Genomic DNA, 14,745 nt, shown 5'->3' with positions numbered 1-14,745 from the left:
GTTTATTTCATTTTTGTTTTCCAACATAATACTATTTTTTTAAATTACATGTAAAGATAGTTTTCAATATTCATTTTTTTAAAAATTTTGAGTTCTAAATTTTTCTCCTTCCTTTCCTTCCCTCCTCACTCCCTAAGGCAACATGCAGTCTGATAAAGGTTATACAGTTCAATCATGCTAAACATATTTACACATTAGTCATCTTGTGAAAGAAGAATCAGAACAGAAGGGGGAAAGCACAAGAAAGAAAAAAAAACAAAAATAGTAAAAATAGCATGTTTCTATCTTCATTCAGAATCCATAGTTCTTTTCCCGGATGTGAAGATCATTTTCCATCAAGAATCTACAAAAGAATTTTTAAAAAGAACTAGGTTTTACATGATTTTAATCAAAATGAATCAATAAAATAATACGGACCCCAAATGATATGATAGGGTGGCATTATAATTGTGCCTAGAATGAGCAATAGAACAATTTTCCTATACTCTGTTGCAGCCTAACACCACATCTGAAGTCCTGTGTTCAGGTTTGGGTGCTGAATTTAGGAAAGAAAAAAAATGGAAGTGATTTAAATCTTAGGAAACTAGACTTGTGAAAGGAATGGGAAACATGCCATATAAAAATTGGTTGAAGGAATTCTGAATGCTTAGCTTAGTGATGAGACTACTCAGGGGAAATGAAATCATCATCTTAAATATTTTTTATCCTATAATGTAGAGAAAGGACCGGATTTATTCTGCATGGCCCTTCAGGTAAGAGTAATGGGTAAAAATTGCAAAGAAAAATACTTATGTTACATAGGAGCAGGGTGGTGTCGAGATGGCAGATAAGAGGCAACAACAAAGCCAAAGTCTTCCAACATTCTTCTTCAAACAATTTTATTTTTTTTATTTTTTTCAAGCAATTTTAAAATAATACTTCAAATCAAATTTTGAAGCATAAAATAAAAAAAAATAAAAAATGTCATGGTGATATATTTTCTAGCCTAAGATAATTAAAAAATTTGGCAAGATATTTCTGTGACACTGGGGTTGGGGAAAACCTGGAGACCTACAACAGCACAAAAAGTGGACATAGAGATGGCCACAAGAGTGGCAGCAGCAAATATGGGCATTCTCAATCCAGATATTTTAAATGGGTCAGCCAAATCATCAGGAAGAGACTGTAAAATTTAACCTTTTTTTCAGCTGTATATGGCATCTTCAAAAAATTGATCATATATTAGAAGGTAAAAATGTAACAAACAATTACAGAAAATCAAAATAATGCATACACTTTTGGGGATGATAACACAAGAACAATTACATTCAAATATTTGGAAACATGCATTTAGATTTAATTGAAAACCAAGTAATCATAAAAAATGAAAAAGCAAAAAAAAAAAGAATCATGGAAATAATAAACAATTTCATTAAAGGTAATTATAATAATAAGACAACATCACAAAGTTTGTAAGATGAAGAGAAAGTAATATTTAGGACAATTTTTTTTTTTAATTTTCAAACACATATCTGTGAAAAAGAGGACATCAATGAATTGGGCATGCAACTAAAAAAACCTTGAAAAAAGAACAAATTTAAAATCTACATTTAAGTTCTAAAATAGAAAATCTTTAAATCAAAGTAGAAATGAATAAAATAAAAAATGTAGAAGTATTTAACAAATACATAAAAATAAGAACTAGTTTTATTTTTAAAAAATCAATAAGCCACTGGTTAATTTCATGTAAAAAATAATCCAATGAAAATGGTGACTATATCACCAAAAAAGATGAAATTAAGGCTTTTTTTGGAAATTATATACCAATAATGTGAACAGTCTAAATGAAGTTACTAAATATTTATAAAAAATAAATTATTCAGATTAACATAAGAGGAAATGAACCCTTAAGTAACCATAGCTTAGAAAAAAATGAACAAACTCCCTAATTTTAGAGACTGAGCTTCCTAAGTAAAAATCCACAATACCAAATGAATTTACTAGTAAATTCTCTATAATATTTAAGTAACAATTAATTGCAAAATGATATAAACTATTGGAAAAAATGGGTAAAGATTCTTACCAAATTAATTTTACAATTCAAATGTCATTGTGATATCTAAACCAGAAAGAACAAAAACAATGAAAATGATAGACAAATTTCCTTAATAAATATCAATACAAAAATCTTTAAATTAAAAACTACCAAGGAGAAAAAACTAATATATCAGAAAGATCATACTCTATGATATAGTAACCTATATACCAGGAATACAGGTCTGTTATGTTATTCAGAAAACAATAAGCATAATTGATCAATAATGAAAACAACAAAAATCGCATGATCACACCAATAGATGAGGCAAAAACTTTTGACAAAGCACCACAACCATTCATTTCAAAACACCAGAAGGCAAAGGAATAAATGAAGCTTTGCTCAAAATGATTAATAATATCTGTCTAAAACCAAGAGCAAACAATATCTATAATGGAGATAAATGAGCAGCCTTCTCAATAAGATCAGATGTGAAGCTAAGATATTCAGTATCACTATTATTGTTCAATATTGTTCTAGAAATGCTAGGTAGAATAATAAGAGAAGAAAAAGAAATTGAAGAAGAACAGGAAATGAGGAAACAAAACTATTACTCTTAGCAGATGATATCATGATATACCTAGAGAACCACAGACAATCAAATAAAAAAAAGTTGAAATAGTTAACATTTTTGCCAAAATTGCACAATTGGAAAAAAATACACTCATATAAATCATAAGCATTTTTATATATTATCAAGAAACCCCGGGTGGCTGGGTGACACAGTGAGTGGATAAAGCACTGGCCCTGGATTCAGGAGTACCTGAGTTCAAATGCGGCTTCAGACACTTGACACTTACCAGCTATGTGACCCTGGGCAAGTCACTTAACCCTCATTTCCCTGCAAAAAAAAATAATACTAAAAAAATTTTAAAAAAACAGAAAAGAAAAGGAAAAGAAACCCAACAGGAGGAGATAGAAAGAAAATTCCAATGAAAATAATTGCAAAGTGTATAAAATACTTGGTATTCTACCTGCCAAGATACATTCAGGAACTATATGAACATAACTACAAAATACTCTTCACACAAAACAGACATTTCAACAATTAATGATTTAGATATAAAAAGTGCAATCATAAGTAAAACAGGGTAATATTATGAAAAAAAATTCTTTCAGCTGTATTGATAAAGGAAGAGTTTATCACCAAAAAAGAGATAGGGAGTTCCAGAGGAGATTAAAATAGATAATTTTGATTTCATTAAATTAAATGGTTTTGTACAATGAAACCAATGTAGCCAAAATTAAAAGGAATGCAGGAACCTGTGGTCAAAAAATGTGTATTCTTTCTCTAATAAAGGTCTTATTTATCATATAGGGAATTGATCCACATTTATAAAAATAAGAGCTATTCCACAATTAATAAATGATCAAAGGATATGAATAGGCAGTTTTTGGAAGAAGAAATCAAAGCAATGAGTAGTCATATAAAAATTCTCTAAATCATTATTGGTTGGAAAAACGTAAATTCAAATAATTCTGCATACTACCTCACACCTCTGAAATTGGCTAATATAACAGAAAAGGCAAATAACAAACAATAGAGAGGATGTGAAAAATAGGTAAACTAATGCACTGTAGGTACAATTGTGAACTGGTTCAACCATTCTGACACAAAAAATTTAAAACTATGTCCAGGAGAGCATAGTTTATATATCAAAAGGACTATAAATCTGTGCATACCTTTTTTAATATAATACCACTACTACATCTGTATCCTAAAGGGATCAAAGAAAAGGGAAAAACCCCTATGTACAAAAATATTTATGGCATCTCTTTTTTGTGATTACAAAAAAAAAAAGGAAATTGAGGGGAGGCTCATCAATTGAACAAATTTGGTATATTATTGTGATAGAAAATACTCTTGTGCTGTAAGAAACAATAATGGAAAGGGATTTAGAAAAGCCTGGGAAGATTTATGTAAACTGGTGCAAATTGAAGTGAGCAGAACCAGGAGAAAATTTTGGACAGTAGCAGTAATATTGTAATGAGAATCAACTATGAAAGACCTGTTACTCTTTTGCATACAATGATCCAAGGCAATTCCAAAGAACTCCCAGTTACAAATGATATTGCAGAAAGAAAACTGAAAAATTATGACCGCAGGGTCAATCATATTTTTTGCTTATTATTTTTCTTGCTTTCCCCTCCCACGGTTAATGTTGAAATATGTTTTCTATGACTTTACATATAAAATAAGTATCATATCACTTACTTTCTCAATGACTGAGTAGACTCAGGAGGGAGGGGGAAAATTGGACCTCAAAATTTTTTTAAAATGGTTAAAAAGAACATCTATCCTGAGAAGTATCTCATTTGAAGACTAGGAATTAGGGATAGGACTGCAGTCTAAGATTGAATAAAATATTCACAGAATAAAAAGCTTTGCTTAGTCACAATCAACTCATTGAATTCAGTAAATAGTTTACCCCAGCTCCAACTATTATGTGTCTTCTGTTGCCTAAGAATTAGATATCTACCATTAGAAAGAACACTATGAAAGTCTGAAATGCTTATTGAAAAAACCCACTCTGCAGGTGTAAAATTTTAATATCTTAAGTTTTTATTTTTATCACTTGATATCAGTGTATTCAAAGTCAACAGTCTTTTGGGATATAGATTTAATTTCAACATACTTTTATTAAGTACTTTCTACATGCCAGGCACTGGGCTAGACATTAATAATTCTCAAAAAGTCTATGATTCCATGTAATTAAAATTAATTGTCATCATTGTTATCATAATAGCCTTTTCAATCATAAAACTGCCTTATGAATTATAAGGCCAAGAAACAATGATCCCCCCAACAACATTCAAGTCATATTTTAAGTCAATTATCTTTAAGAAAGCTAAAAGATGAACCATGAATGTATATATAGAACAAAACACAGAGGGGATTTAAGTAAATATGGGAATTGAGGATACCAATCAAATTAAAAATAGGCTTACCCACTTTTATTATCTACAAGGGGAAAAATACCTAATTGGCTAACAAACGATCCATTAATAATAAAGAATGTTTCTGAATAAAAATAGAACAGTAAAAAAATCCCTGGATGCTTTTGAATTATCTTAAATCATGATTTGTTTTTTAGATTTGGACAGAATTCTCCTTGTTCTGTTGTTGTCTGTATAAAATGATTATGATTATGTTTTTAAAGAAATTCAAATAAATCCCATGATTTTCACAGATAACAAACCAGCACTGTTTTAATTAAAAAACTGTTATCTTTTTATTTTAGTTTTTCAACAAAAATTTACTTCTAATAAAGATGAAGGAGATTCATAGAAAATTATCTGGAGAGTTATCATAATGTAATTACTAACATGTAATTGAAAATTTTAACTTTTAAAAAAATGTCAAATGACTCTAAAATGCTATCATTTCTCCTAAACCTAACTCTCTACCCAACTTCCCTATTACCCTTGAGGACACTACCATCTTTCTAGTCACCAAAGTTCATAATCTCAGAATCATATTATTCAGAAGTATGGTTTAGTGGATATGGAACTGAATTTGAAGTAAAGAAATCTGAGTTGAAATCATGCCTCATGCACTTGTTATGTGAATATGGGAGAGTAACTTGACTTCTCTGTGCTTATTTTTGTCATCTGTGAAGTAAGGGTGGTCTCAGATTCCTTCTAGCTCTAAACCTATGGTCCTTTAAGTACCTATTCTATGACAGGCACAGTGACACATGCTGAAGATTTAAAGACAAAAATCATACAGTCCAAGCTCTCATGAAATTTATATCCTCCTCTCTTTCTCTCACCCATCAGAACCAATAGGTAGCAAAATATCCTATTTCCATAATATCTTTGGCATCCATCTACCCCTTTCTCTTCATTTACAGAATCAGTTTTACTTGTTGTCTGGACTATTGCAGTAGCTTAGTTTTTCTTCTCTCTAATCCTTCACACAATTGCCAAACACACATTCCTAAACAACATGTCTGACCTCATTCCTGTCTCAAAAACGTCAGTGATACTTTTTTGAGAGTATAATAAAATACAACTCCTTTGTTATTCATAAAGCATTTTGTTGTTGTTGTTTATTGTTTGTTTTCTAAGAGGACCAATGACATCATAAGATGATGTCTTGACTTGCCCATGAATTATAGTTAAGTGAGGCATAACTCTGCACAGTGTTGTCAGCCTCATTCTCTCCTCCAGAGTCATTGAAGCCCAGTGGCAAGACAAAAATCAAGATGGATCATGATGGCCCAGGATTCAATGGATGATATTGATATCTTTCATGTCTGACCAAATGTTAAGCACTCCACAGAACCTGCTTCAGCCACCTTTATGACTATTGAAACAAATTGTTCTCATCCACCTATACCACAAGGATAATTTTTCACATGTTTGGGGTAGATATCCATCTATCTTGCCAATGGGTTTGATGCCTGTTGGTGACCTTCCACCTGATTTAGCCTTTCTGCCCATGTTTTACCAGGGTGTGGCCACTGTGCATACTACAGCTTTTTTGAGCCACAAGTGAGAGTTAAGTGCTTACTAAAGTATTAAAAGCACTTCACAATATTGTTCCTAACTACCTTTCCAGAAATTTCATATTGTTTTACTTAAATTACTCTATGTTGCAGTCAAATTGATACAGTAGGAAATTTCTAAACTTTACTTTTTATTTCCCATCTCTATTTTTTTTTTTGCTCATCTCCTCTGTCCCATGCCTGGAATATATTACACCATCTCATCTTCTTGGAATCTATAACTTTGTTCAAGGCTCAGTTCAAGCACCACCTCCTCTAAGAAGTCTTTCCTTAGGGGCAACTAGGTGGCGTAGTGGATAAAACACTGGCCTTGGATTCAGGAGGACATGAGTTCAAATCCAGAATCAGAAACTTGACATTTATTAGCTGTGTGATCCTGGGCAAGTCACTTAACCCTCATTGCCCCACAAAAAAATAAAAAATCTTTCCTTAAAGCAACTAGTTGTATTAAATCTCTTCTTCTTTGAATTTTCTTTTCTGCATGGTATTTTCATTGACTATCCAACTATCACAGAGGTAGGACAGGGTTTTCAGACAGGTGTTTTATTAAAGATTTATCCAAAAGTATCTCCAGAAATTTAAATCATCACAAAGTTACATAATTTTAGAGACCTGAGATCTACTCCCCTACATTTAGCATGGAGGCACAAAATGGAGTCATATTACACAAAATCCTTATAAAAAGAAAAAAAAACATTCACGGCCATTTCTAGGATTTGAATTCTAGGAGAGAAACATAGACATATTCCTATGTTTAGAAAGGCTCTGGAAATCAAGTCACCTTCCTCCTAAAACCTCTAAAATCACTGAGTTCCTGTATCCAAAAAACTGAAGCTGCTATAAGACTCCATAATAGTTACCAGTCTGTTACTACTTGATCAATGTCCACTCTTTCTCCTTATATACCCTATAACACACTTCATGCATTCACAATAATAGAGTATCCACAGTAGTGGAACAATAGTCAGTTCCACAATAAATAGCCTAATATTGTTTTTTAAGAGTGTCCACTTAACATAATGCATTCAGATTTACAACTTCCCAAAGTTATCAGGTTAATAGTGTTGCTCTTGAGCAGGTCATTTAAGCTGTTTAAAACTTTTTCTTCATTTACAGATTAAAAATCATGTAGATCATCTAGTCAATACAGACTGATCACCATGTCCATGGTGATTCTATGATTCTAAATGTAACTGAGTCAAGGAATACATTCAAATATGCCCTCCCTAGAGGATGATACAAACCATGCTTAAATATTTTGATATTCTCTGCCTGATTTCAGTGTATCATATAGAAAGGGAGGACAACAGAAACTGTAGGTCTGCTTCTGGCTATGCACGACTTATGCTCTTTGTTCTTAAAAGTTAGTGATCTGTAATTAAAGAGACTTACATGTTCATTTTTCATTCCTTTTTCTCTTGTAGGGAGTCCAACTAGGAATTTGTCTGAAAAATTGAATGGAGGAGGAATCTCAGGCTTCTCTTTCATTTGCTCATGTCTGCAATGAGCATAAGGCTACTATTTCCCCTTTTTGCTTATTCTTTCTGTCTTAGGCAAAAAAAGTATTTTGAGATGGTAATTTCCAGCTAACCATTTGAGTTCAGGAGATCCAAAGATTCTACCAGAGGGGACATTAGTAGTGGAAGCTGAATGTCACAAATTGTGACATTCAGCAATAACATTGGAAATACCAGAGCATTAGTGGCTATATTAGGGGTGGGGAAAAAGATTAAAGAAAAGGGATGCAAATGGATATTGGCTTCTTGTGGTGGAAAGGATTTCTGACTATGGATTCTAGAAAGACATGAATCCCAGGACACTAAGTGAATGGCCTACTCAGAAGAGAGCTACAAATAAGAAGAATTTCATCAGTATTCCACCGTACCTTCTCAGCAAAAACTTTTTTTAATGAAAACTAATTGATTATGAATGGATTATTTTTTTTGGCAGGGCAATGAGGGTTAAATGACTTGCCCAGGGTCACACAGCTAGTTAAGTGTCAAGTGTTTGAGGATGGATTTGAACTCAGGTCCTCCTGAATCCAAGGCAAGTGCTTTATCCACTGCACCACCTAGCTGCCCCCATGAATGGATTACTTTTAATGAACAACACATTAGTGGAGGACAATTGGACTGGCAAGATGGATTATTTTTTTAACAAGGAACAAACTAGTGGAAGACAATAGTAGAAACAGTCTCTTATGGTTACCTATTGAACTCTGAGATAAATAGTAGTCAGCTGCTTTGAATCTCCCAAACTGAGTGTCAGTTCTAATTGGGGGAGAACAAATTGTGAAGGAGATTCTGCATAAGGAATGCAACAACAGTATTACCCTGTAGGGCATAAAATAGTAGATGCATTATAAGGAGTACATAATGGCATGGAAATGTCAAATTCTCTCTTTTATAGAGGTTTTCTCAAAAATCTTAGTGCAATTTTAAGCTATTAAAATTAAAACTACACAGAATTTTGAGACATCCCATATAATTTAGAGGGAAGTACAACAAGAAGATGTATAGTTGTTATTAACGTACTAAAAATGACAAAATCCCTCCTAGATTGTAGGATCAATGAGGACAGGTAGCATAAAAACCATAAGTGCCAGTAGGACAAAAAACAATGATCTGGTATCTATCATGGAGATAAATTCTTTTGAATAAGCAATAAAGTGAGACTTCCTGCACTAGGAATGACATCCTGAGGGAAACATAGTATTAGAAATGTAGAGGCATCAAATAGAAGGGCACAGTGGACAAAATATTTTCTGTACTGCAAAGAATTATAAAATCACAAAATATCAGTGAATGAAGGATGCTCATGAGGCATTTCCTCAAACCTATGCTTATACTGAATACCCTCTATAGCATACCCAACAAATGGCCAATCCACCTTAATTTCAAGACATAGGTGACAATCATAATAATAATTCCCATACTCTTTTCCTCAAAGGTCTATTGCAAATTTCAAATGAGTTGATGTATGCAAAATGCTTTACAAATTCGTACTACAGTGAAAAATGTTATTATTAAGGTCTTTATTTTTTTTCTAAAGCAGTAATTCTCTGTTTGCTCATTTTCTCAGCCTATTTCTTGAATTTTCTTTGTTAAAGTGGGGCACTGATTCCAGGTTGAAGGGCACACTCTCCCAAACTTCAAAGGGTTTGAGCAGCTGCTCTCTGAGATAATTCTAGGACTTCATAAGTCCTTAGTTCTTCCAAGGTGGTGTGATTTAAGGAGAAGTATGTTCACAACTCTCCTGGCCTGTGCTCTCATCTTCAATCTCCTTCTCGGCACTGGAATCTGAAACAGAGTACTGCTTTACTGTGGCTGCAAGCCCTTGTGTGCTTCTATTCCTTCCCAGCCTAGGCCCTCCACCAAAGACTGAAACCTGAATCCAAGCATCGGTAAAACAACAGAGTCCCACCTCAGCACCAGCAGAGACCCCTGTAATCTTCCCTTGGCCAAACTCTGGACCCCCTCACTGTCCAGTAGGCCTCATCCCTCAGCTTCTGCCACAGCTATTTCAGAGACTCCAAAGCCTGGTTCGCTGGGATTGGACCAGTGTTGGTGTTGGGTCTGTGACCTGCACTGGGTTGTGCTACACTCACTCTGGTAGAACAGACCTTTCCTGCTGACCTTCTAAATTGGCATTGACTGGAAAGTTATTTCACCTGGTCCTTTTGTGGGTTCTGGTGCTCCAGGAATTGTCTTATGGCATTATTTGAAGGTATTTGGAGGGGCCTTGGGGAGAGCTCAGGCTAGTCACCCCCTTTCCTCTGCCATCTTGCCTCAGCCTCTTAGTAATTCTCAAAAGAAAAAAAAAAGAAAAAAGAAAACCCTTACAACTAAGTAATCTACATAATAATTTCAAAAGAAAATTTTCTTCTTAGCGATGTTCCCAGTCCCTAGAGAATCTTCTTTTGATCCTTCTGTGACTTATAGAGAAAGTATTTCTGGGAAATGGATAATAAAAAAATCTACTTCAGGACTTCTATAACTTGAAAAGTATCTCCATGATTTGATAGGCTTTTGATCTCAGTAATTCCAACTTTCCTTATTCAGAAGCAAATTGCAACCTTTTCATGTGTGCTAATCCTAGTCATTTCATATATATATATATATATAATGTGTGTGTATGTGTAAATGTGTATGTGTGTGTATGTATGTGTGTATATATAAATATACATATATACACACATATATACATATATATACATAAACACATACGTATACATATACATGTGTGTATATATATATATATGAAGTCTTTTTGTTTTTGGTTTTTTTATGGCGCAATGAGGGTTAAGTGACTTGCCCAGTGTCACACAGCTAGTAAGTGTCAAGTGCTGAGATTGGATTTGAACTCAGGTCATCATGAATCCAGAGACAGCACTTTACCCACTGTGCCACACAGCTGCCCTTATCCTGCTCATTTCTTAACTAGATTTTTGGGAGAAAAAATTATCACAGGGAATGTCCTGTATTTGCTGAAATTCAGTGTTTATTTCTTAATTATATTTCAATCACAATGTTTTTTTCAAAAATAGATGTTTCAGCATTTGATGAAAAATGAGTGAAAGGGTGAAATGATGAATAAATAGGCAAATGGATGGATACTGAACTATCCTCCCTCCCACCACAAAAGGGAAAGTGTAATGTCCCCTAGGCTAACTGATGGCTTTTAGATAATGCTATGAAAAATATTTCCTTCACCTAGTTTTCTGTTCATATTTGATGATATTTTTCTGAATCCACATAAATAAAAATATAACCTTTTATTTTTTTTTCCTTTTTTTTAAGTTATACATGAGTTGTCATGGAAACATCTCCACATTAGCTAGGTTATGAATAAAACAGATTAAAAACAAAACTTCAGAATAAGGAACTGTCAAAAAATATGTTCTTCAATCTGTTTTCAGATACCATCAGTTCTTTCACTCTGCTTCAGTTCATGTAGATCTTTCCAGGTTTTTCTGATAGCATCCTGTTCATCATACCTTTTTATAATACCTTAAACTCGACAAATAATTTTCTTTCACAATAACCCAACAAAGTAGGTACAGAATAGGGCGTGGTCACAACCTGAATTCTTGCTGTCTGTGAAGTGGCTAAAATCCTAGCTATACTGTCTAAAAATCTAATGAGTGGTTGCCAATAAATTAGAAGCTTTAGCAAGAATTTAGACGTTTAAGCATTTATTAAGGAGCATAAGAGTTTGGTGAGGAAAAAGAGGCCTAGATACCTACATCTATCTAAGTCAGGGAGCCAGCATTTCTAGCTCCACTCCCCACAAAGTTCTAGGGAAAGAGAGAGAGAGAGAAAGAGAGAGAGAGAGAGAGAGAGAGAGAGAGAGAGAGGAGAGAGAGAGAGAGAGAGAGAGAGAGAGAGAGAATTTTGCCCCTTCGTTGTCCCACAAGCCTCCTCTGAAAACCAGAAACATCCCATCCATACACACACACAGCTCCAAGCTAATTGGCTGGTAGCTTTGATCGACAGTACCCACAAGCAAACATCACTTCCTGATGCCAAGGAACTGATCTTCTATGCCACATGGTTTCCCCTCAGATGCCTTCTCCTCATGGCAGAGCTTTCTTACAGTATCTCTCTAGCAGGGGGCATCACTCCAATTGTCACAGTACCATGCATTTTGCCATTATAATCAATCATCATAGCTATTTCCTCCATTCTATTCCTTTCCCATGATATTTATTCTATTTTCTATCTCCTTTTGGCCTATTCCTCCTCAAAAATATTTTGCTTCTGACTGCCCCCTCCCCTGCTCTGCCCTCTCTTCTTTTACCCTTCTCTCCTTATCCTCTCCTACTTTTCTGCAGGGTTAAATAGATTACTCCCCCCAATTGGGTGTGTATGTTATTCCCTCCTTGAGCCCAGTCTGATGAGATTAAGGTCTTTGAGCAAATTCTGTGTTCCAAATTTTTCTTCCTCCCTCCCTCCTCAGCTCTCCCTATGAAATCAAGCAATTCAATATAACTCATACATGTGCAGTTATACAGAACATCTTCATATTCCTTGAAAGTGTTGCTTTTTGGGGGGGGGGAGCTGGGGGGGCACAGTGGATGGAGCACCAGCCCTGAATTCAGGAGAACCTGAGTTCAAATACAGCCTCAGACAATTGATACTTGCTATCTGTGTGACCCTGGGCAAGTCATTTAACCCCAATTGCCTCACCCAAAAAAGAAAGTGTTTTGCTTTTTATTACTCCCTCCCCCTATCTTCCCTTCCTTCCTTCTCCTATTCTCCAGCCCTCTTATGTCCTTCTCCTCCCACTCTCCCTCAGGGCAAAATATATCACTATACCCACTTGAGCCAATTCTGATGATAATAAGGTTCACTCACTCCCCCACTCCTTCCCCCCACAGCCCCTCCCCTCCATAAGCTTTTTTCTTGTTTCCTTCTTGTGAGCTACCTCTCCCCTTCCCCCTCCTCCAGAGCATTCCTCCTACCCCTAAATGCTATTTTAAAGATGTCATCATGGATTAGCTAGGTGCCACAGTGGAAAAAGCACAAGCCCTGGACCCAGGAGGCCCCAATCCCAAATCTGGTCCCAGACATAAGCCACCCCACCTGCCTGCCACACAAAAACCAAGGGTAAACAAAAATAAATGCTTTACAAATATCATTCCTTCATATTGAGTTCAGACCTGTGTCCTCGGTCTAAGTGTGTTCTTTTCAACTCCCCTAAAACTGAGAAAGTTCTTATAAGTTCAAAGTATTATCTTCCCATGCAGGAATGAAAAGTTTTTAATCTTTTAATATCCCTCATGATTTCTTTTTCTTGTTTCCCTTTTTATGCTTCTCTAGGGTCTTGTATTTGAAAGTCAAATTTTCTATTAAGTTCAGGTCTTTTTATCACAAATGCCTGAAAGTCCTCTTTTTCATCGAAGTTCCATTTTTTTCTTCTGAAAAATTATATACAGTTTTGCTGAGCTACATGATTCTTGGTTGTAGTCCCAGTAGCTTTGCCCTCTGGAATATCATATCCATGCCCTCCAATATTTTAATGAGATGCTGATAGATCTTTTTTATCCTTACTGTAGCTCAATAGTATTTTAATTCCTTTTATCTAGCTGCTTGCAATATTTTCTCCTTGACCTGGGAGCTCTGAATTTGGCTATAATATTCCTGGAGGTTTTCTCTTTAAGGATCTCTTTCAGGAGATGATTGGTGGATTCTTGCAATTTCTATTTTACCTTCTGCTTCTAGAATATCAGGGCAATTTTCTCTGATAATCTCTTGGGAAGATGCTGTCTAAACTCTTATTTTGGTCATGGTTTTCAGGTAGTCAGTGATTTTCAAATTATCTCTCCTGGAATCTATTTTCCAGGACACTGTTTTTCTAAGGCAGTGTTTCATATTGCCTTTTTTTTATTCATTTGAATTTGCTCTACTGTGTCTTGGTTTCTCATAAAGTCACTAGCTTCCATTTGCTCAATCCTAAATTTAGGTAATTATTTTCTTCAGAGAGCTCTCCTTTTCCATTTGCCTTTTCTAGGTGTTGACTTTTTTTCATGACTTGCCTGCATAACTCCCATTTCACCTTTCCATTCTTTCCTCCACTTCTCTTATTCTTCCTTCCTATCTCTCCTACTTTCTCTTCAAAGTCCCTTTTGAGCACTTCATGGTCTGAGACCAATTCAATTTTTCTTGGAAGTGTCGAATGTAGAGGCCCTGAGGTTGTTATCCTCTTCTGAGGGTGCACCTCTATCTTCCTTGTCACTACAGAAACTTTCACTATATCTCAACTTTCTTTGCTTGCTCATCTTGCCATTTGTCACTTGACTTTTAACTCCCTCTTACAGTGGGACCCTACTTCCAAGCTACACTGTCCCAAGATTCATAGGGTCCTAGGTGTTTTGATTTGAGGGAGGGCAGGTTTTTCTCTTGCCTAGCCTCTTTTCTGGTCCAAAGATAACTTCAAGCCAACTTACTAATTAACCAACCAGCAGAACTTTGTGTGCTGTGGTAATTCTTAGCTCTGTCAAGCCTGTGTCCCTTCCTCACCTTGGCCTCTCACTGCTCAAGATTTCTACCTGAATCCCAGCTGGGGTGTGTAATGATTGGAATGATGCCACCAGCTGGAGACTTACTGTAGAAAAGCTCCACCATGAAGTGAAGGTCTTTGAGGGCAAGACCAGGAGTC

The sequence above is a fragment of the Dromiciops gliroides genome, chromosome 1 (genome assembly GCF_019393635.1).
Source record: "Dromiciops gliroides isolate mDroGli1 chromosome 1, mDroGli1.pri, whole genome shotgun sequence".
Classification (NCBI taxonomy): Eukaryota; Metazoa; Chordata; class Mammalia; order Microbiotheria; family Microbiotheriidae; genus Dromiciops; species Dromiciops gliroides.
The sequence above is the reverse complement of the archived record's forward strand: the minus strand, read 5'-3'. Positions refer to the sequence as shown.